We start from the raw sequence: 26,547 nt of genomic DNA on the forward strand, positions 1-26,547 counted from the left end.
AAAGGGGGACCCTTAACAAAAAATCTCAAAAATATTTTTATCAAAATTTTTGTATTTAACTCCCTAAAAGCTATATCGCATCGCAAAGAGAGAGTGAAGCGTTTTCCTATGCGCATAAGTAAGCTGCAATGAAGCGATGCGACATTCATTGCATCGCATATTTTTGAAAGCACCCTTAAAATAAAATCTAAGGAATCGTCGATGGCCGATATGCAACATCGCATATCGCAACGTCGCATAAGCAACACATAATGAGCAAATGAAAATTGCGATATTGCGATTTGCGACCTGCGATCTTACAAACTGCGATTTGCGATCTGCGACGAATGAGACTATTAATTGCTGCGATACGAATCGCAGAAACCACTCATCACAAAGTTTCTTCGGCATGATCTGTAAACCCAAAATCGAGCGCTCACCTTAAGGGAAATTAATGATTGCACGCCTGAGTATCCAAAGATGATCGTGTTGCATTTTTTGAAGAGTCAAGTCATTATGAGTGTCATGATTATGCATTCATTAGAACTTAAAGCTTTCATGTCAATCTTTTCGTCATTTCTCTTTTCCTTTGCGTAAACTGTAAGGCAACAACTAATATAAATCTATATGCAGGAAACATCTAAGGAAAAGGGGAAAGCGCCAATACTTGAAGAACAGAGAGGAGACACCTTTGCAAATGGATGCCGCATGCAGCAGAGCCACGGATTCCAGAGTATCACTCCATAGACACTGATGAAAATAGACTATCCAAGACTCAGAGTCAAAGGCACACAAAAGCAGCATGTTTGCAAAAGATCCTGAAGCTCAGATTGGATAAAGCAAAAAGAAAAACGCTAAAGAGGGAGGACGCTTCAAAAAAGCCTGAAACAAATAACGGAAGTAATTTTCAATACGTAAGATTGTTCAGGCAACGAAATCCCTAACTCATTGAGTCATTCGCACGGCCGGAAACCGAAATAGCAACAGCACAATCAATTTGAAAGAAATCTGGGTTATACTAAGTATACACACAGCAAATACACCCAGCCAGATGAAGATTTTCAAAAATATCTTCTAGTTTGTCAGAAAGAGGTGCCAGCTTTTGTTATTTCTACTTTTATCACTCGAGCAAAAGGAAAAGACAACCAGCCAACTCTTTCCAGGCGAACCTCGCATTGCTTACAGCACTAAGGAGCAGATACAGAAATGGTTAGAAATTAGATTCAATTTTTAGAAATAAATTTGTTTTAGTAAAAGGGCGGTCATTTGAAGCCATTCCCTAAATTTGTGTAATTAAGATTAGTTAGTTAGTAGTATTTAACCCTTATCATGGCATTTGGAGAAGGGTCCGGAAATTTGTCAAAAAACTTATCCTCAGAACATGCACTTTTGCACCCTCGGAGGTGGTTTTTGATGAATGGATGGATCGAGATTTATTTATGTTTGCATTTTAATGTCTGCTACTGATGTTGCACTTCTGTACTCTTAGTAGATGTTAGAAGTAAGTAGAGATAAATCGTTATTGCTTGAAGTTTGTGAGTAAAATCAGTCATAAATGGTACTTTTATCTCTTGATTAATTTCTGCTCATATTCTCAGAGTGATATACAATTGATTTGTTTATATGTTGATGTATGAATATCTGGGATACCATTTGGCACTTTTGTACGGTGGAATCATTTGTTTGTGCTTAACATATGAATAACTTATCATGCGATATGCTGTTCACAACTGTTTTGCCTAACTTCTTATGCAGAATGGTTTATTTTAATTTATTTATATTCTTATGATAGCTGAATGATCTTTATTACCAGTTATTGTATGAAATCTTTTTAGATCACATAATGAAAGAATCCTACCCCGGGTTAGTATAGATTAGATGTGTTGTTTTTGTTAGATTACAGTAGCATAAAGTCAGTTTAGAGTTTAGAATTAGATTAGCTTGAAATTACCTCTAGATTAGCATCATCAAAATCTACACACACACACACATCCTTTAAATTGGGAAGCTGGTCCCATTATCCCCAGTCGGACCTGCTACACCAAATGGGCAAGGAGCCGCCAACCAGGTTCCGGACCGGGTGGGTATCCCCCTTGTTGTTGACCTGATTTTGGGGCCCTCAACACCTTCTAACAAACTACAACACTAGAAATCCTATGGAGAAGGAAAATCTGTGTTTTGTGGCCGCAAGAGGGTCTTGGCCCCAGTTCATGGTCCCAAGGGTATGAAAGGAAGCCAAGGCTCTATTGATGGCCTTTTTATATCTTCTTTCTATCACTATTCAACCTACTACAGAAAACTGAAATGGAAGCAACCTTTTGAATCACCAAAAGCAACCTATTCTTAACCAAGAAAGAAATTTATCTAACTGCAACTAATTCATAAACTAAAACAAAGCATATAAATACATGTCATGCGGAAAGAGTCAATTTTGCAGACAAAACCGACCTCCCTAGAAGCTAAGGCTTTCTAGTGACAAACAAGACAATTAGACACTATCTTTCCCTAAATATGCATTTAGAATACAAGTAGTCAGGTGTTTATAACATACCTTTAGTCCAACGCTTTGTAGTAGTCCAGTCTCTCCGATCCGGATGAGCTCCTCCTTCTCTTCGAAACCTGCATTCACTAACAAGCAAACGATTACATAGCACCTGAATAACTCATAAAATAAAACATATTCATCATAAAGACCAAGGAGTATATGAAACAAATCATGTATAACAACTTGTTGAGAAAAATGAGCTTAATTGTATTAAGTGGAAACAAAAGAAACCATTACAACCTATGCCTTGGTGTTGTGCAGGTCCCTCCCAGGGTCCAACAAGAGTTCTCCTTTACTTTTATCAGCTCACCCACTTCCAAATGAAGCTAAGAAAGGATGGGAATCTCTCCTCTCAAGCTCTATAAGGGAGTCCTAATTTCAGCAGCATCTACCCTTAGGAATCTTCAACTTTCAACCTCCCCTCCCTCTGGCCCAATTCCTGTATTTATAGTGCTTTGGAGGAAGTTAATCAGGTCCACCATGAATGGGATAAGCCCCTCTTTCAATGGGATAGCTCCCCTCTTAATGGGATAAGTTCCTCTTTCATTGGGATGCATGAACCATCTGGAGGCGCTCAATCCACGTCAAACCATCTTCTAGAATGCTCTAGAAATGACCACAAGTAACTTTTTTGAAGTGAAACTTGCGCCTTTTGACCTTTACAGGAGTACGCACCCACCCCTTTACAGACAGAGCATACAAGTACGCAGGTATTGTGAACTTGGGGTGCGTACACGCAGGTGAGGCCAAGAGAAACTGCGTAACCAGAGTTAATTGACTTTTTAAGGACTTTCTCTCTTTCTTGGAGTTTGACATGAGGAGCAGAGGTATGAGACTTGCCAAGGAGGACAGTATGACTATTGACGGAGCCATACTGACTGCAAATAGTCATGGTGACAAATTTTAGTGTAACAGATTGCCCCCTAAAGTGCGAAGCCTGTAGTAGATTAGGGTTTCATATCATCTAGGAAGGGTGAAGTACTTTATCATTTCAAGGATTATCTTGTGGAGAGCCCGGTCGGAACCTGCAAGTATTCAACACAAAATACATGTATGAGATCATATCATCGTTGAGGTAGGCATTCCCATACTCAGATCAAAAATTTAACTAACAAACTAACTACTGCTCTGATACAGGAATGATTTCGCAGTACATCATAATCATAGACTTATGTAGACACAGTATGGACGCAGCCATCTGTTTATAGTTAGTCTACTATACAATGAATACAAAACTCCTCGCAGCCTGGATGGTGGAAACTAGATCCAGGGTCTTCATTTCTACTTCCTGAAATAGTACGATTCTATCCATGCGAATAAATGAGTTGATGTCGAGCATGGTAGAAACCACTTGATTACCAGTCAATGATGTAGACTGTTAACAAGTGTGAGAGAGACCACTAGTGATGTCAATGGTTCTCAAAGTACCCAGTACAATCCATGAGATGTGAATTAATGCGCTGATGTCAAACATGTCACGGAATCCTTCGATCGAAAGTCAATGATGTAAACTGTCGTCGAAGGCGAAAAATCTGCCATTGATGCATGCAGATTTCAAGGTACTGACGATTTCTAGATCATCTTTCTAGATAATGTGCTGATGTCAATAGAAAGTGATCCGTCGTAGGCAAGCCCACAACATGAAATCATAAATCAAGTTGAAGAAATGTAGCTGTAAGGACTGACTCAGGGATGATCAAGATGGATGATAGGTATTTTGCAGATGAATGGTTTATTTGCAGCGACCTCTTGAACACATAACGACACAACAGATGGCTTGGTGACATTTGACCCAAAGTTAATACTCGGCTGAAGACTTTCAATGTGGTTCAATCAATTGTGAGGCAAAGGATTTCCCAACCCAGGTGAATGAAAAGTGTCGTGTTCAAGAGTGGTGATAAGGTTTCTTCTGAGACGAAGGATAACAAATAGGCTCATTTTCCTCTCTTTTCCCCCACCATTTCTGGCAAGTACCTCTTTTATTTTTTACAAGCTTGAGGAGGATAACATATGCTTAATTATAAGCTCATCCTTCGGATGAGTCCAACTTAGTTTAGATTTGAACCCTAAGAAGGAGTGGTCCGTTCCTGTTTGTAATCGAACAGGTCCTTTACTGTGAAATTTTAACGAGTCCAGTATAGGAGAAACTCGGCGTTTTTCAATTTTAGAGAGTCTAAAAAACTTAAGAAGACTCCAGGGTTGACCTTTTTCGTAAATTTGTGTCTCCCAAGCCCGAAAAAGTATAAAATAATACTTGAGAGAACCGCTTGATCTTTACGACCAAGGAGTACTTTCATGATTAGTGTCTTTGATCTGAAAAGTAAAAAGTGATCAAGGACACGTTGTTTTATTTCCAATATCAAATTTGAAACGACAAAAACCCGGCAATCTTTCCATGTTTTTACGGTCAGAAAAGGGCTATAAGAAGACCGTCTTTTAATTCCGTTTTAACGAGTTAAAAAGAAAAAACTCGGCGATCTTTTCATGTTTTAGGAGTCAGAAAAGAGCTTAAAGGTGACTCTAAAGTTTCACTTTTTCGTAAGTTTTAACAAGTTCGAAAAAATGATAAAAATGTACTCATATGACCGACTTTCAATTTAATTTACGAGCAGGAAAAGACGGAAAGAACTCGGCATTTTCATTTGTTTTACGAGAATGAAAGATAGCAAAATAATCTCAGGATTTTCATGAGTTTAACGAGTCTTGAAAATAACTGAAATTGACTCGAGATAGGTTTCATTTTTACAAAAGCTTGAAACAGAGAAAAATTGTGCTTGATGCCCCCTAAGCATAACGGCTAGAGTGCATGCCCCCCATCTTCATTTCATTCGACCAGTTGGATGAAATGAAGGTTCAGTTACGAGATCATTTGAAAGACCTGACCTAAAACTGTAAGAAAATTATGTAAAATACTGAAATAACTAACCTAAATATACAACTTAACATTTATGAGATCTAGCCAAACTCTCGACTCAATTAGAGGAGGATTTGTTTCATTTTTTAACGAGCTTGACACAGGAAAAGAACTATGCTCGGATTCGGTTTCATGTTTACGCAAGCTTGAAACGAAAAACTATGCTTGTTATAAGTTCGCATGCCCCCAGCATAATGATGCAAATCAAGGTACATGCCCCCCAAGCTTCATTGCATTCAACCAGGTGGATGAAATGAAGGTTCACTTTCAAAATCTTGGAAAGACTTGTGGGAGTTGTTTCATTTTTCGTGAGGTTGTCACAGGAAAAGAACTATCCTCAAAACCCTTGTTTCATTTTTTAAACGAGCTTGACACAGGATAAGGAACTATGCTCATACTCACTGATTCATTTTTAAACGAGGTTGACTCAGTAAAAAGAACTATCCTCTGACCAACTGATTCATTTTTTAACGAGGTTGACACAGTAAAAGGAACTTTCCTCACACTAACCTGTTTCATTTTTTAACGAGGTTGATACAGGAAAAACTATCCTCGTACTTGATCATGGCTTCCAACTGGAAGAAAGACATGTCAATGGACACACCTTGATCATGGCTTCCAAGAGGTCTTCATCAGAAGGAAGAATACTTCTCTGGAAGGAACACATGTCAAGGGATTCAAAAGGGATAAGAACATTGTGTTCAAGTAATCCCATAGAGTTTTCCATGTCAATTACTGGATCTAAATCAAAGGAAGATGAGCAAACAGTGAGAGGCTCACTTACATCGGTAACTGAAAACATGGGACTAGTTGCCACATAATTAACCCGTGGCAGGGTAGATACCACTTTAGAATCAGGAACATTTAGGGGTGTCATATTATTGGTAGTTGATACAAGACTAGGGAATGAAAGCTGGTCTACAGTCACAATACTGCCATTGTGAGGGAAAGACATCACGCGAAAGAGTGTCGATACGACAGCTTTCATTGCATAAACATAGTCTCGCCCAAGGAGTAAATTGAAATCCAAGGGACCGCGAACTACCATAAGATCAATACAGACAGTTTTACCTTCCAAGGTAATAGAAAACTTAGGAAGGATTCCTAAAGGTTCACTAATGGTTCTGTTAAAAGCTTTCAAATTCTGCGTAATAGGCGCAAGCTGAGGGGAACCCAAATCTTTCCAAACAGTTGAGGATAAAATACTAACAGAAGCACCTTCATCTACCTGAGTACGATGTATGTCCCTACCACCAGCCTTGACAATGATTTGGAAAGGGATGGAGGAAGGAAGACGAGGTTCTGTCAGTCTATTCCAATCAAAGGAAAAGACTTCAATACTTGGAGGGGCTTCTGTAGAAACAGGTGAAATGCCCCCCGGCATAGAAGAATCTGATGTAACATGAAGAACCTGAGCAGTATGAAGTTCACTCTCTAAAGGGAAAGTGGGATCGACCGAATGTGAAATTGAATCGACCACTTGATCAACTAATGGATCATCAACCTGAGTGACATGAGTTTCACTCTCCAATGGAAGAGTGCGATTGACCGAATGTGAAATTGAATTGACCACTCCGTCAGTTGACGGTAGGTTGGGAGAAAGTTTACGGTAACCAGTTGGAAATTCTTGCTGTGGAACAGTAAGGTTTTCCAACAATGTTGAGGCTTCATCCATGTAAGGGAAAATGTGAGTTTGATGAATCCCTTTGCATAACTTACAAGGAAACCTAACTTTACCCTTTTTCCCAGGAACCTGACTATCACTGGTTGATGGATCAATGGAAAGTTGATGAGATTTTTCTGACCATACTTCCAAGACCTTTGGAATACCAGGATAATTGACAAGGAAGTGGTCACCCTTACAAAGCCTGCAAGGGTATTTTGGTTTACGATGCATGTCGGAATTTTCCTCAACACAACTAACAATTACAGCCACGGTTGGTTGGTTGACTTCTTTCTTATCTTGCTTCTTCTTCTTCTTCTTCTTCTTCTTCTTCTTCCCTTTCTTCTTCTTCTTAGACACCTGGTTACTAGTATCAAGGCTTTTACCAAGCGAAGAGGAAGAAATGGAAGAAGAAAAATTAGGCGAAGAAGGTAAAGGGTCAACAGAAGGTTGGTGATGTTGAGATGGTGAACTCTGTTGAGGTGAAGCATTCGGTTGAGGTGGAACAATTGGAGTATTTGGGGCCAACGAAGTTGAAAATAACCATATCAGTAAACCTATTGTAAATCCAGGTAATGACAAAGTAGCCATATAAGGAGGACCAACATTTCCAAAGTAAGGAAAAGTACTAGGATTCTCGTTAGGAGGGGTTCCTAGGTTGGTAAATTCCGGAACATTTGCCATTATATTCAACTTCAGTGAATTTTATTAACAATTTAAAACTAAAATTAACAACTCACAATTCACACCTAACAATTAAAATTCACAATTCACACCTATGGTCTCTAAAAGTAAAAACAAACAAATTAACACGCGCTATCAAATCTAGGAGTCAAACCACACACAAACAGTAACCTTCCGGACCGAAAACACTAGTTGGTGATGAAATCCAACATCGCAAAATTCAGTACAGAAGTGGCGGGTGGAATAGTTACCCCAGCAACCTGCTTAATGAATAGACTGGACCAAGTTCCTCCACTTTAACCGTCTCGAGTGAAGTGAACCCCCTAGAAAATCCAAGTGAGTCTAGCCGACGTTTGCTCCAGGTACAGTGGGATCTTCCCTCCACCGTCACCTTGGGTAGAACCCTAAAGATAATGGTCACTAAGGTTACCAACAGCAACAAATATACCTGGGGGAACAGTCTACGACCCGATAGCACGCAAGGGCAGACTAACAAGCTCAATCCCCTTGTCGGCTCCTTGACAATAATCTAAGGTTTACCGACAAGTGACCCCAGGCTCCTCGACAATGGTTAATCCGAGGTTTACCGTTTGTAGTACGTGCGTATCTGGCGTCTTTCCCAATGAAGGAGGATTAATTCCCTCACTGGTTCGGACACGGTCTCGTGCTTCTCCTTTAAGAGGAGCTTTCCCAGAGTACAAATGAAACAGTTGGATTTATCCTACCACAAGATAAGCTACTTGTTTGGTTTTACTGTCTTGGAGAGTTAATTACTCTCCTACTCCAAGACACTAGCCTAAGATATGTTGGTGTATCAGATCCCTAGAAATGTAAAAATTACTAGATGAATTTTAATTAAGTGTTGTGTTATTTTAGGCTGTTATTACTCAAAGGGGTAAATGGATACGAAACCAATGGTGTTATGACCCGACTCAAAACTAAATGCAATCGAATATGATAATGTAATCCTTTCAATTCGATGAATCCTAACTAAAGTAAGGAGAGAGTTTCCATTCACTTCCAACAATGCAAAAAATTGATCACTAAGAGAAAATATAACAAATTCTCTAATGCACTAATTTCATCAAGAAAAACTAATGCAAATCAATTCCAAAATAATTTTTTTTATTTTTATTTTTGGGTAAATTCAAATCAAAGAAAACTGATCTAAATCTACGATTGATTTTTCAGAATGTAAACTATGCAATTGTAATCTATGCACAATTCACTTGAAAAGTATGCAAATGTAATCTATGCACAATTTTCATTCATATTCTGAAAATGAGAATTCTAATTATGCAAATTTGATCTATGCAAGAGAATTCTCAAACACAAGATGATTCTAATGTAATCTAAGAACCAATCAAGTGCAAGTCGAGAAAATTGGGTGAGAGTTCCAAAGATCAAAAATAAAAACACTCAAAGGCGATTAACACTCATACACAATTTAGCCCCCCCCCCCAAAAGACTGAGACAAACCTCCAAGTAATGACCAAAGGAAATCAAATTAAGAATTTCTCAAAAAAGAGACTCAAAACACCCAATTGATAAAAGCTTAAAGCAGGAATGCCAATGAAATTAACCAAGGAAAGTTTTTGACAAGGAACAAGCAGGCCTGGGCAATGGATAAAACCTATAAACAAATTCTAAACTGATAAAAAAGAAGAAAAATTGAAATTCTTCAAATTTTTGACAGGGTACGCAGGAAACCTATTTACACAAGTGCATCTACGCTCTGTGCACAAAGCAAAAGTGCATACAAGTACGCACTGTGCTTAACTCAGAGGGTGCGTACCTCTCCCAAAACTATGAAAAATAAAAACTAACTCAAAATTAACTAAATTCACCCAATCCCACAATCATCAAGTCAAAAACAGAAACAAATCAACATTTCTCAAATCAAAGTTTCACACAAAAGAGAAATCAATCAAATCATGGAGTTCCCCAGTATGGTCGCCATTTTGTCATGCAGAAAGAGTCAATTTTGCGGACAAAACCGACCTCCCTAGAAGCTAAGGCTTTCTAGTGACAAACAAGACAATTAAACACTATCTTTCCCTAAATATGCATTTAGAATACAAGTAGTCAGGTGTTTATAACATACCTTTAGTCCAACGCTTTGTAATAGTCCAGTCTCTCCGATCCGGATGAGTTCCTCCTTCTCTTCGAAACCTGCATTCACTAACAAGCAAACGATTACATAGCACCTGAATAACTCATAAAATAAAACATACTCATCATAAAGACCAAGGATTATATGAAACAAATCATGTATAACAACTTGTTGAGAAAAATGAGCTTAATTGTATTAAGTGGAAACAAAAGAAACCATTACAACCTGTGCCTTGGTGTTGTGCAGGTCCCTCCCAGGGTCCAGCAAGAGTTCTCCTTTACTTTGATCAGCTCACCCACTTCCAAATGAAGCTAAGAAAGGATGGGAATCTCTCCTCTCAAGCTCTATAAGGGAGTCCTAATTTCAGCAGCATCTACCCTTAGGAATCTTCAGCTTTCAACCTCCCCTCCCTCTGGCCCAATGCCTGTATTTATAGTGCTTTGGAGGAAGTTAATCAGGTCCACCATGAATGGGATAAGCCCCTCTTTCAATGGGATAGCTCCCCTCTTCATGGGATAAGTTCCTCTTTCATTGGGATGCATGAACCATCTGGAGGCGCTCAATCCACGTCAAGCCATCTTCTAGAATGCTCTAGAAATGACCACAAGTAACTTTTTTGAAGTGAAACTTGCGCCTTTTGACCTTTAGAGGAGTACGCACCCACCCCTTTACAGACAGAGCGTACAAGTACACAGGTATTGTGAACTTGGGGTGCGTACACGCAGGTGAGGCCAAGAGAAACTGTGTAACCAGAGTTAATTGACTTTTTAATGACTTTCTCTCTTTCTTGGAGTTTGACATGAGGAGCAGAGGTATGAGACTTGCCAAGGAGGACAGTATGACTATTGACGGAGCCATACTGACTGCAAATAGTCATGGTGACAAATTTTAGTGTAACAATACAAACAAGATGAGCTTGGCTGCTTGGATTGGGCCCTAACCCAAGAGCTTAAGCCCTTTGAGGTGACTCAGTGCTAGCTCAACAAGGATCTCATCTTCATTATCAAAATAATAATAGGATTACATAAAACTATAAACAAAATTAAGCTTGAAGTTGAGCAGAGCAAATCTGCAACAAAAATTCGAAAGTTTGACCAACTTCCTAATGAGACCCTAGGCCTCTCTACTTATACAACTGAAGCTTCCACAAACTTCCTTAAACTCAAGAAGGCTTGGCTCCAAAAACTTGAGATAAACAGAAGTTATCCTTCACTTGCTCGGCTGCCTCCTAGTGCATTGATTTGGCTGTTTGTGCTTCGAGCTTCCTCAAGGAGAATTCGAAGTGGGGAGTCATAAATGAGGGGGACATCCTCTTATAAATCCTCTCCCTTGTCTTCTTTGAATATTTGCTGCCAATTGCCCATTAAATCTTTGACTTTTTCTCCAAAATTCAACAAAAATCTGCATTAAACACACATCAGATTCCATGGCATAATAACCAACCCATCTCACTCTAGAAGCATAAATATAATTAAAAAACATGCAATAAGCTAAGAGAATGGTGGATTAAACTAAGTTAGGAGGAAAAATGAGCCCATGTAATTACCCATTTCTAGGGCTCATCAACAGGCAAGCTCTAATTCCTAGAATGACAAAGATATGTCAAAGGGAGGAAAGAATAAGAAAAAGGCTTCATCACAGCACCAACTTCTAGCCCCTTTATAGAAGATATTGATGAAAATATTCATGGATTGGGACTATTCTTTGATACAGTCTACACAAGAGATGTTGGGCACTCTTCCTGGGAAGCAATTTATAAGTATTTTGAAGATGAAAAGCCCAGAATTACTTAGAGGATAGTAACTGTTGATGATAGCACCCCGGTTTCGCAAAATACTTTCAATGATGCCACTAATTATTTTCTGCATATAATAGCAGTCAGGTCACAGTTTCTTCCTTATACTGATATGGTTCGATGGGTTGTGGAGAATTTGAGTATTTCTGATAGGAAAATTCATACCAACAAGGGCACACTCATTGGGTTCTTTACAAGCAAGGATTTACAGAGCATGTACCACCTACCCAATCCTCAATGCAAATACAACAAGGAATATATTGAGGCATTTTTAAAGGAACACGGTCACCCATCGGAGAAAATTAAACAATGGAGAAAAGATTCAAGTAAACATAAAGTGGAAGAAAGTGGTAAGTATGTCGTTGACTCTCTTCTTTAACCTTATTCCCAAATTGTTGCTATGATGTGTAGGTTGCATGCGCTAACTATGTTGAAATTTCCTGATGATTGGGTACCTCTTATACATGGCAAGACTCAGAGGGATTTATATTGACTGGGCTACTATGCTTTCCAATAATCTAGTTGATCACATTTTAGCCTTTAGCAATGGGTGCAATATCTCTGGAAACAAAATCCATCCTTTCTATATGGCTCCCTACATTATGGATGCTCTGTGTTTTTCAATGGATTTTTCTTCTATGGGCTAGAAATGGACTCTCCAAGATCCAATTCCCATCCATGTTTATCATGATATCTTATGGGAGTCAAAGTATCATCAACATTTCTATCAAATCTTCCACAGAATTATGTTACCAATTTATCAAGTTATTTTTGGTACTAAAGCACCTTAGATGTCCCCTGAGGCTAAATTTGATCTTTGACGAGTTGGAAATTGGTTTGGTGAGGAATATTTTACATATATCAAAGTTTTGGGAGTTTATAAACCCTCATGTTTTTCCATTATACATTCCAAATAAACTTCTGAGTAGAGAAATAGCCTATCAAACTGTTGGACATGGTATTTCTAAAGTTCTGAGAGACTCAAATAAAAGGATGTGGCCTACCTTTCTAGCTAAGTTTGGTATATTATCTTTGGATAATTATAAGAATGTAGAGAAGGAAACTCAGGCTGTTCAATTCCTTAGTATTCCTAATGTACCCAATAGACAATATGACCTCAGTTATTTGGTTAAGAGTTTCACAGCTTCACAAAATATCAAACAATTCATGCATGAGCTTGACAGGTTAGATGATTTATTTTATTAGTCTTCTTCTTATTCACTCATGCTAAAAAGAGCAGAGGATCAGTTGACCCCTGAGGAAAAGACCCAATTTCCACAATACCTAGCCTCCAAGTTAACTAGTCTCCCTATGGATTTCTTGCAGGTAACCTCAGGTGAAAGTTGTAAGTGATGATGTTTAGTTTATTGGTTCTTCATAGTCAGTTGATCTTCCCCAACCTAAAGGAGTAGTGGATTCTTCTTCTTCTCAGGAAGAAGGGTTTGTGACTGATCCTAAATTGGATGAGATTTGGAAATAGTTTAGCCAAACTCTAAACTCCAAGAACAATGAGCCTCAAACTACTAAAATTTCACAACAAATGAATGTTTAGGACACTCCAAAGAATCCTGAACAAAGTTCCAAAGCAAAGAAGATTACTGGAAAATATCTTGGTGAAAAGGATGTTGAGGTTATCCCTACATTTCCTTCCTCTAAAATTGTTTTAAATATTGAGGAGATTCCTCCATTAGATATTTTCTACAGTCCTCAGCATAAGGCTGTAGTGAAAAGAGGAAGAAAGAAGAGAAAACTTGATCAGTCACAAGCATTAGTATCTGGTAATGTATCCCCCTTTGAATTTTTATGGAAATGCTCTACAACAAATCCAACAGAGGAATTGGGTAGACTCACTCAGTTTACTGGTGCCTATACCTCAGCCACAATTGATAAAGCAGCAGAAGTGCAGCAATTTCTAAAGGAGAAAGAGGAGAAAAATTCTCTATTGGAGAAGAATCTTGAAGCTAAAAAGCAGAAGATCATTGAACACTGACAGTTATAGGTAATAGAACTTCGGGTAAAGTTTGACTCCCTTAAGGGCCAATATGATACAAATGTATAGACCAGGAATGAACAAATTCAAGAAATGAAAAAATGGATTGAAAAATTGCATATTAATCATGAATTAACGGAGCTCAAGAGGGAGGCCAATGAGTTAAATGCCCTTCTTTTACAACAATAAACAATCATTTTCCATAAATTGGCAATAATTCAAGACCAATGCGAGACTGTTGATTCTCTGGTTGATCAATTATCAGAAATGAAGAACTACATTGAAGAGATAGATGAAAAACTCTCAGGTTTACTAACTTGGCAAGATAGTGAAGGGGGTATATCTGCTAATCTACCTAAAATTGAAGAGGCTCAAAAAAATATTGTATTTAGAGAAGGGGAAATCTAGATGAAACATGTTGAAGCAACTATATATGAGGCTGAGATCATGCCAGCAACATAATTTAACTGATCAACAACAATTTTCTACAATCCAATATTATTTCAATTTTTCCCGAAAGTGCTCTACCTGACATCATATTATTGACAAAGGCACGAAAGGAACGTTCGATAAAAATCGTTGAAATGGTTGATCAGTTGACCAAAGTTACTCTTGAGCATCACTGGAAATTCTTAGTGAAGCCTCACAGTCAATGGTTGCTGCTTTGATGCCTTTCAAATGTCACCATACAGATGTTGCCAACTTTGAGGAATGTCATATTTACAGGTCAAATGCGGATCAAGCCGAAGTGTCCACCCAAACTCAGTGATTTGATCGATATCATCAAACAACAAAAAACTATTAGATAATATTTTTCCCTAAGCATAGAAAGCTTTTTGTAACTATTTCCATGTTTTTCCCTTATTGTTACTTATGTTAAAGAGTTGTTGAAGAGTTTTTAGGTCTTTCTATCTTTATCTTTTATTGAAAAACTATAAATTCCCTCTCTAAGATAGAGACGAGGTTCTAAATTTTTGTAAAAAAGGAGACTTAAGTTGCACTATTGTAATTATTTTTTTCTTAATATCAAAGTTGAACCACTTGCTTTTCTATGATGAAGATACCTATGGTGTATTAGGTACTACTATCCTTGAACTGTATAATTTCTTAGAATAGAATGGTATCATGTTTTTGTGCAAATGCATGTTTTAGGAAATATTTCACTATCACTATTTATGTTTTTTATTTAAATTTGAATTACATTTGTGAACAACAAGATCTCAGTATATATGATGTTTTAACAAATTAATTTAATTAACTATTTAATTAAATTAATTTCCTTTTATTGAGTTAACTTCATAGTTTCATGATGATCTACATTTGTAACACCAACCTCCCGCATCTACCCAAGTAATCAACCAATCGGGGTAAACATGTGACGAGAAGTTACTATGATATGATTTGAAGAAAGTGGAAATGGTAGAACACATCGCATAGACCTTCAACATTAGCAACATAACTCCTAGGAGCCATCCCAACCACTCAAGTAATGAGCCCCTGAGACCAACTGAATTTCTAGTACACCAAACCCTTAGATGCTCCCTTGATATCGAAAATGGTGCATCTAGGAGGCTCCAGACGCTCCCACAATAAGGGAAAGGGAGCTTCCAAGGTCTTTTTCCCTAGTTGTGCCCATGACTCCAGGAATTGTGCCACTTTTTCAGGCCCAAATCCCAGGTCACTACTCAGAAATCAATGACACCTTCAGAGATGAATTTACACAAGATAACAATGATACATTTGCAAAACATTGACAAGGACTAGACTAGACCCCTATCAACCATGAGAGGTATTTTGTCAAACATGTCACAAACATGAAAGTTATAGGTCTTAACAATAGAAATGAGCATAGGGGTCTCATACTTATCTTAGAATCATTAAGAAAGATTAATGTCTCAACACATTAGCTGCAATTTCATCTATTAGGCCATAGATACATTGTTCATTCATTTACAAGTAAAAACATGATGATATCAATACATATCCACTATCTAATACCAACATAATAAAAACATAAATACCAAGGAAACAACATCCATATAATCCAAATATAAACCAATATAATACTCATGAATTAATAAGGATAAGTAACCTCATATTAATGATGCAAAGGCCAACACGAACGACCCAACCATAGACATGGTTGAGCCAAATCTCTCTTCAGCCAGTCACTCTGGTGCCATATTCCAAGCATGAATCTGGGATCTCATGGAACAATCCATCAAAACTGAACTGGGGCTTCTAGATGTGAAACAACCTCAAACCATCAAACAGTGATTCCACCTCACAGTTGGACATCAAAAACGATCACCAGATCGGTCTCTACCCAAGTTGTCTAGGGCTTCAAAGTGTTTGTTCCAACCCATCTTCTAGGCCTGGTAACTCAACTTATGGTTGTTTTCAGGCTCCAGGGCATTTGTCCAACCAAGGTTCCAGGACTAGTAACTCAACCCACAGTTGTTGTTGGGTTCTAGAGTATTTGTCCAACCAAGGCTCCAAGACTAGTAACTCAATCCACCAAGGGCTCTAGAGAATTTGTCTAACCAAGGCTCCATAACTAATAACTCAACCCAAGTTGTTACAAGGCTTCCAGAGCGTTTGTCCAACCAAGGCTCCAAGACTAGTAACTCAACCCAAGTCGTTACATGGATTCTAGAGAGTTTGTCCAAACAAGGCTCAAGGAACTAATAACTTAACCCAAGCTAAAGGAAACATGAAAATCAATCAAAAAAAAAAAGAAATGAAACCACAACACCATGACTATCCCGGAAATGGAAAGGCTAGACAAATCCACTATCAAGATAAGAAATCCTCCATGCTAATGATAGATCATAATCAAGAAACCACATGAATATGCCATGCATGTCAAAAATAGTGAGGAAAACATACATGCAACTCAGTACTTGCAAGCAAAACCCATTTTCATTGCTGATCCCGATGTCCTCTTGCACTTTTCTACTCTTCCTTTGTTTTCTTGCTCCAAGCATCCAACTATGCCACACTCTCCAAGAGTTCTCCAAGAAAAATTTAAGTGTCCAAGAATATGAGAGGGAGAGAGAATAGACTGAGAGCTCCAAAACTGAACTGACAAAAATCTACACTGCTCAATCATGAGAAAAATCTTGCTAACTGATCCTTAAAAGCCTTTTATCAATGAGGCCTCTATTTTCTTCATTTTCCATTATTTTCTGTCAATTTCCTCCTCACATGAAACCTGTGACCTTTCACCTTCCTTTTCTCATAATTTCCATTATTTTCATAAATAAGTGTGCCAAAAATGTCATTTTTCCTTTCCAAATCATTTTCCATTGCCTTTTCCAATTTCCTTAGCCATTAATAAACCAAAGTGACACCCCACTAGGATGTTTTTCCCACCATTCAGCTTGGAATACATGTCCCATGAATATTCACATGAATTTTTAACCATGGTTTTTACAGAACCCTCCCCTTGGGGGAACACCATCCTCAATGCTCATTGACACCTATAACCAACAAGACTACTAACAAAAAAACATACTATCAATGGAGATTTATAACATGGTTCATTGTAGTATTTACAATGACCATTGTTGAAAACATGAAAAATATATTATTTACTAGATATTTATAACACAACTCATTATTGTATTTACACTAACAACCACATATATACTCATGCACGTTTTCTTCAACCATCAAGTAACCATAATGTTTATGGAAATTTATAAATCCATATCGATACAATATTTACAATAATATACACATATAGACATGCGCATTTGCTCAACCATCAAATAAAAAGATACGATGCTTGTATCAACAAACAAGGGAATCCAAAGGCTTACACCTCTACCCTCAAAAGTAGTACCAGTATTCATCTTCTTCCCAAGAAGTCCAGAATCCACTGCCAAAGTCAAAGCTACATCTAATGTCTAGCACTACAATCTTGCACTATCATACCCTCAGTGAGTAGTTACCAGGTCATTGTTCCAAGGCACACTTCCAATGTGCATCTGATTCCATCTGGAAATTCTAATGACCAAAACAAATCCATCCCCCGACCTTCCCTTCTCTGCTATACAGTCTCTCAGGTGATACAGTCACCCCCTTCCCTGCAGTCACATGCCTTCCAAGTTCCACTAGCACCCCCATCCCGAGAAGTCCATCCCTCGACAAGGTTTCCTCATAAAGAAAGGTCTAGAAACCAAGGCATATTGTTGCCTCAAACCATCATGTCGGTCATAGAATCCTCATGGCAATCAATGGACACTATTGGGAATCAGTGTCCCACAATGGCCTTGCTCCTGAATGCTTTACCAGCATATTGTTGCCTATTCAGATTCCTTTTGTTGTTGCTGTTAATTCTTGCTGTTAGCTTTGACCACACAACCGTGCATTTCATGCTTTCCTATACCAAGCACATAACTTCCATTAGATTCAAAATGAATTGAAATAAATCCAAATCATGCCTCATTGGTGGCCCGTCAATAAGGTACACTTGCACTTATGTTTACTTCCTGTCCCAACAAGTCAAACTAGCATCTTTGACTAAATCAGCATGTATAAACATATCACATCAGGTTAGTTCAAAACACAACCATCATAGATCAAAATCATGAATCACATGTAACCATCATAAATGAGAATCATAGATCACATGTAATCATCATAGACCATAATCATAAATCACATGCATAATAAAATTGAATAACATAATGATACTTATCCTTCAATCGATTCTTAGCTTCTACCTTTGTCTTTATTCCATACACACACCGAATCGGTTACCACACCCAACAAACACCTAGTTCCTTCTCTTCAACCATGTACACATACACATAGTGTAAATCACACACATATAACCACACATGACATACAACACCATGCGACACATTCACCTACACATGACATACAACACATACACCTACACCTAGTGTACAATACAACACAACACATACTCCTACATCTGGTGTACACCACAACAAAATACATACACCTACACCTTATGTACAACACAATGAATACACATGTCACAATACCACGACTACACAATGCACATACATAGTATCGCATGCCCGCAACACAACATGTATGACATGCACACAATACCACATGTACACCAATACCATATGTACAACATGTACACAATACCACTTGTACACAACACCACTTGCACAAATTGTGCATAACATCACATGTACATGACACCACCTCCACAATGTGTACACAATGCCATATGTACACCGCACCACTTGTACGAATTGTACATAATAGCATATGTACACATCACCACATGCACGACATGTACACAACACCACATGTACATGGTGCCACATGCACAACATGTACACAACACCACCTGCAAACAACACCACATGTACAACATTTATGCAAGACCACGTGCACACAACACCACATGTACAGTCATGCACACAACACCATATGTACATAGTACCATATGTACAACATGAACACAACACCATATATCCAACATGTGTACAACACCATATGCACACAACACTGCATATCCAACATGTGCATAGTACGTTATGTACACAACACTGCATATCCAACATGTACATAGCACCATCTATACCTAGCACTACATATGTAATATACACACAACACCATATATACGACATGCATACAACATCATATGTATACAATACTACATATACGATATTACACATCACCATGGGTACAATCACTGAATATACAACATGCATAAAAAATATACACAACAATAGCACTGAACATCCAAAACCATATTACCTCTACCAAGAAACGTTGCTTCCAGTGTCTCTCTACCATCCATGCTTATCCTAGCATGCAGCAAAATCACATTGTTTTCATTCCATTGATGTATCCTTCAGCATTACTTGTCATAACATAAACATAGGCATAATACAAGTATACAATATCAATTCATACCCACATGATACTAACCTCATATATTGGTCATGACTACACTTCCCACTTGATTCCTCATAAACCAAGAAACTCTTCATGCCATTCACCTGAACAAGAAATCATTCCTCCACAAGAATGATCCATCGTGACCTATTAGACAATGACATACATACATACATGGACACATTTAAACATGAACATAAAACAACCATGATCCCTGATGACCATGTCAAATAACAACGTATATACATACATATATGCATATAAACATTATCATAAAGAAATCATGATCACATCATAATTACTATATATCATAAGGCCAATGTTAAGGTAAATTCCTTTATTCATGCACAAAATGCACAATATTGAGAACAAAAGTTCCCAACATAGCCAAGGTATCTGAAACCCAAAATCCATTTACTTTACCCTTTTTGTTACCTTTCTCATGATTGTCGTATCACCATCCATTTACCTCAATGGACCCAACCAATCCAACTAGTTGTCATACGCTTGCCTTCATATTCCCTTATACATGCACTAAGCTTCATCTAGACTTTACATCACCTATTGGGTACCACACAAATCTTCCCAAACTCCATTAACTTTCATCATTCCCAAACCAATTCCCAAGACTCAAAACATAGAAGGAAATACAAGAAACAAACAAGAAGAAAAACATGAAAATCAATAACATTACGACACCACAAACAATGTGGCAAGGCCTTGCACTAGACATAACAAAGATGAAATCAAGTGCAACAAAATCACAAATACCAAAAGCACAAAACTAGAAATAGACACCATGAATCCATCCCCATGGTTCCCAGTGCCTCCAAGTGAAAGTTGAAGCGGAGCCTTCTTTAAGATTTCATGGAAATCTCTTTTGCCATGCAATCCCCTACATCATACTGCGATAAACACATAATTGTGAGTGCATAAGTAAACATAACAACATACTAGTTACCTTACCTTATCATACTAATTCCAAGCATGTTACCCTGCAATTGTTCACACATTTCAACCATGTTTTCTAAATATCAAGAGAATCATATCTATCGATTTGAAATCAACCTTTACTAAGACTAACCATCATGTCATAATCTATAGTCAAGTCATAGTCATTATACATAATGCTACAACTGTCACCTATTACACTCAAGTACATGCCAATTATCTCAACAGTCAACACTTCTGTGTGATTAAAACCATCTTAAAACAAGATCATTTCTTGATGCAATCTTATAGACACATAATTAATCAGACATTCAACAATAGATAAATGACATAATAGACACCAACACTCAAACACCAAATAAACGGCATAATAAAACATTCAAGCACAAAGTAGATGACATAAGCAAGCTCATACCTTAATGTATCTTAGGAGAGGCTATATTGTCTACACAATCAATCTAGTTAGCACGATATAACTTCACAACACATCAGCTCAAACACAAATAAGATCATGATATCCATAAGAGTAACTAACTAACATGATCACATCACAATCTCATAAACATTTGTCGTTCATGCATATCAATCACATATGTATGATCAGTCTAGATTAGTACAATACAATGTCACAAATAAGTTAACTCATACCTAAATGTCATAACCCTAACCATCTGCATATGCCAACCCAATTTAGCATGATACGTATAACATCAAGATATTAATGATATAACCTTAACCATCAATTTAACTAACATATAAAAATAATAAGTTAACATATAACAGGCTCATCAGCAACATATAAAATAATCATCGAGCTAAATACTAGTTAACATATAACATGTTCATCAATGACATATAACATAATCATCAAGTTAACTAACATAAAACAACAACAACTATGCATACAACCACAGGTTACTATCATTCATGACTATCTAAAAAATGTGTATATGACTACACTTATCACCTAGCATTTATCATATATGTAACCATAATAATAATAGAATGAAAAACATATAAGTAACCCTAATGCTTACAACAACTATGAATCACATACATGCATGCCAAAAATACAAACATGTATGACATTATTCTCTTACCCCAAAGTCTAGTGTTGCAACCTCACTCTAATAGTCTTAATTTATTGCTTTACCTCATTCAAAACATCGGCATCATAACATACCAACAACATCATGATGACCTAAAATTCCTACAATCACCTCATGCATGAAAACCATGCCCATAATAATGCATGACAACATATAGACACTGACATGCATAACAAATGCATATACAACCGACATGCATTCATGACTAACGCATCCCAACAACAACATAATCAACTTCCACTTGGAAACACAATTGTAACAATGACCACTATCATGCATACATAACAAACACATATACAACCTACATGCATGCATGAAAAACACATTCTTCCCATCCAGTCCATGTGGCGAACCATGCTCTGATACCACTCTGTGGTATTAGATATAGCCCAAAGATAATGGAAACTAGACATCACCCAAAGAGAATGGAACTCGCTCTGTTACCACTCTGTAACACCCTCCTCCCACGTCTACCCAAGTAACCAAACAAACAGGGTAAACATGTGATGAGAAGTTACTATGATATGATTCGAAGGAAATGGAATCGGTGGAACACATCACATAGACCTTCCACATCAGCAAAAGAACTCCCCAAAGCCATCCCAACCCTGAGACCAATTGAAGTTTTAGAACACCAAACCCTTGGACACTCCCTTGATATGGGAAAGGGTGTGTTTGGGAGGCTCCAGACACTCCCACAACAAGGGAAAGGGAGATCGGGGAACTTTTTCCCCAGTGTTGTGCCTACGAATCTGGGATTTGTGCCACTTTTTCAGGCCCATAGCATAGGTCACTTCCCAGAACTCAATGACACCTTCAAAGATGAATTTACACAACAGAATAATGATACATTTTCAAAACATTGACAAGAACTAGACTGGACCCCTACTAGCCATGAGAGGCATTTCTTCAAACATGTCACAAAATTGGAAGCTACAGGTCTTAATAGCATAATTGAGCATAAGGGTCTCATACTTATCTGAGAATTTTTAAGAAGCATTGATGCCTCAACACATTAGCTGCAATTTCATCTATTAGGCCATAGATACATTGTTCATTCATTTACAAGTAAAAACATGATGAGATCCATACATAGCCACTGTCATAATACATGTTCATAACCAGCATAATAACAACAGAAATACCAAGGAAATAACAACCATATAATCCACATATAAACTAGTATAATACCCATGAATTAACAAGGAGAAATAACTTTATATTAATGATGTAGAGGCCAACTAGGTTTGGGAATTCCATGAACCACTCAACCATTGACATGGTTGAGCCAAAATCTCTTCAGCCAGTCACCCCCGTGCCATATTCCAAGCATGAATGTGGGATATCATGGAACAATCCATCAAAACTATACCATGGCTTCTAGAGGCCAAATCACCTCAACCCATCAGATAGTGATTCCACCTCACAGTCGGACATAACAAACCATCACTAGATCGATCTCTACCCAAGATGTTTAGGGCTTTAGTGTGTTTGTTTCAGCTTAACTTCCAGGACTAGTAACTCAACCCATGATTGTTGTAGAGGTCTAGATCATTTTTCCAACAAAGGCTCCAGGACTAGTAACTCCCATAGCTGCTTTCATTCTCCAGATCATTTGTCCAACCAATGCTCTAGGACTAGTAGCTCAACCCACCAAGGGCTCTAGAGTGTTTTTCGATCCAAGGATCTAGGACTAATAACTCAACCCAGGTTGTTACAGGTCTTTCAGAGTGTTTATCCAACCAACTCTCTAAAACTAGTAACTCAACCCAAGCCGATACAGGGATTCCAGAGCGTTTGTGCAACCAAGGCTCTAGGAACTAATAACTCAATCCAAGCTAAAGGAAACATGAGAACCAACTAGAAAAATAAAGAAATGAACCCACAACACCATGGATATATTAGAAATGGAAAGGTTGGGCAAATCCACTGTCAATCCAGGCAATCCTCCATGCCAATGACAGATCATAACCAAGAAACCACATGCATATGCCATGCATGCAAAAACTAGTGAGGAAAACATACATGCAACTCAGTACCTGCAAGAAAAACTTGATGTAGTTGTTGACCCTGATCTCCTCTTATGATTTCCTACTCTTTCTTTGCCTTCTTTCTCCAAGCATACAAGTATGCCAAACTCTCCAAGGGTGCTACAAGAAAAAATCAGTTTTTCAAGAGTATGAGAGAGAGAATTAGAATGAGAGTTCCAAAACTGAATTAACTAAAAGCTACACTACCCAAGCTTGAGAAAACACTTTCCAATTAATCCTCAGAAGCCTTTTATCAATGGGGCTTCTATGATGAGCCTCATCATTGGGTAACTATATGGACCTTCATTCACCTCCTAGATTAGTCAAATCAACTCTTCTCACAACTTATTACATGTTTTCATTGTATTTTGCTTAATGAGATGAGTTAAAGTGAGATATTATGCCTAGTGGACTAATATGCATTGAATGCAGGTTTGTGAGAGAAAATCAGGGAATTTTATCAAGATTAAGGGCTAAAACTCGAATGGGACAAGGAAGAGAGATTGCAGGAGGTAAATCCTCCTCATTTACTCCTCCCTCATTCGAATATTCCTCCATCAATCACACCATCTCGGAGTACAAGCAGTCGAGTCATGAAGATTAAAAGGCAGTCAAGCAAGTCATAGCAAAAGAGTTACTTCATATTGAGTTTGGGAGTCAAGCCTCCCTAGATTTAAGGAAGTCATTGGAGACTTCAGTTGTATATATAAAGAGGCCTATAGCCTCGTTAGGATTCAAATTTTTGTTTTGTAAAAACACTAGTTATTTTTTAGCTCCAGACTTGTGGAGGACATTGCTATGTAATTTTCTGTTTTGATAATGAGAATGAGCTTTTTCATGATCCAGTACTGAGTTAACTCAGAGGGTTGAAGCTTTTGGGTTAGGACCAAACCCTAGTAGCGAAGGCTCCTCTTCTTGTATCTGTATTCTTAGATTAGTTTCATCGATTCATGGTTAAATTGTCCTTAGAAGTATTTCATTGCAAGTAGTGTAGATTTGATTAGTTTATTTATTAGTTTTCTTCCATTTGTGATTTACTTTAGTAGTAGGTTAGAGGGGATCAAAGGAACACCAAAAAGCTGTCAGTAGGTGTCTTGGCCTCACCTCTTCATTTAGGGATCATGATTTGAGGAAAGGACCCCTATGCAGCCCCAAAAAGACGGATTTCTACTTTCTCATTGAATTTAGAGTTTACTGTACTTGAAATAGCATTTGATCAGTTTGAAAGTGTAGGATTTAATTATCATTTCTTACTTTTTCAGTCTTCCAATAGATCTCATCAATGATTTCATATTATTCTGCAAATTTTCCTCATGCATTAAGTAGACAGCTAGCTCACTAAACTTTGTTTTTCTAGCTCATTGAAATTCTTCTTGTTTACATGATTTTTGGGCAAATATAATTACTTGATGCTATGCAGGTGTTTTAGAATTAGAGAAAAATTTCATAGAAAGAAGCCTCCTTCCAACTTCATCCATCCATAATCATTCCTTACTTTCACTAAGACCTTCACTAATTTCATCATTTTACATGGAAACTTCTCCAAGCATGTTGAGCAAATCCAACCATCTCCCAACCTTGGTTTTTAGTTCTGAGTGATCCTAGGCATTTTCTCACTCCATTCCATCCACCAGCCACCTTCCCTAAGCCTTCCATCACCTTTAGCACCCATCATTTGTCTCTCGGTTGTATCCTGTAGAAATATAGGGAATCCTGTAGGTTTTTAGGACATCCTGTAGGTTTTCCTGTAGTGGCCTATTTTGAGGCCGAATTGAGGGAAAACCTCCAAGAAGCCAGAAAAAGTCACCTAAGGGTCTCCTAAACCTTCCAACCATCCACCAACATAACTAAGCCACCTGCTACATCACCAAAAGAGATTATATTTCACACTTGTTTTTCCAGGCTTTTAAAATTGGATTTCAGTCCTTTTCCTTATTGCAATAGACAAGTTTCCTCCTGGAGTAGATTTCTCATTCTTTCATCAGTAATCAATATTCTCCTGAATCCATAGAATTATGGCTTGAGAACCCTAGTGGTCTCTCGCCAGCTGAATAGTGACAAAAGGCAAAACCATCACTTTTACTTGTGTATACAACACTGTCGCCCTCAAGTTTGTACGAACCTCGGGTTGATAAAGTAAAGCTAGTAGCCCTAGGAGTTGCATCATTGTTGCTGCAATACTAGTGCTCATCACTTTTTGGCACCATTTTCAGGGAGGTGTCTGAGTAATATATGATTACTACTTTCTTTTTTCCATTTCTTGTTTCTAACATTCTATTAGTAGTTTCATTTCTGCAAAAGTAATTTAGTTTGCTTCCTTTTCCATTCTGCATTCTTTTCTTTCCTTTCCATTCTGCAAGTAAGATTTCAATCAAGAAGTTAATTTTTCATTCAGTCAGTAGTTTTCGTTTAGTCTTCAATTTCAATTCTGCAATTACTTTCAAATTTAAAAAAAAACACAAAACACAACAACAACATTTTTTTCATGCCTTGTAGGAATAGGGATAACTTACGGAAACTTTTGCCAAATACCCCCACTGCTTCAAACACCCAACCTTCCCTCTTCTTCGGTGGATCTGAGCTGAAGGAACCCTTAGGTGAGCAACTAGAAAATTTCAAAGAACCTACACGGGGAGAAGAAGAAGAAGAACCCATTCCTACTAAACCATTGGCTGAAAATAGAAATGACAAAGGGAATAGGGAAAGAGTTGAGGGTGCCTTCCCCATCATGGAAATAAAATGGGGATACTAAGATGAAAAATGTAATCCCCTCTTCCATTCATTTCCATGGCCTGACCTTAGAAGATACAAACCCTTTCTTATTGATTTTGTTGTCATACGTTGAACCTATGACTACACCAATGATGAGCAGAAGTTGAAAC

This window comes from Pinus tabuliformis, chromosome J, assembly GCF_031772625.1.
Source record: "Pinus tabuliformis cultivar Carrire ecotype Pingquan chromosome J, CPIR1, whole genome shotgun sequence".
Lineage (NCBI taxonomy): Eukaryota > Viridiplantae > Streptophyta > Pinopsida > Pinales > Pinaceae > Pinus > Pinus tabuliformis.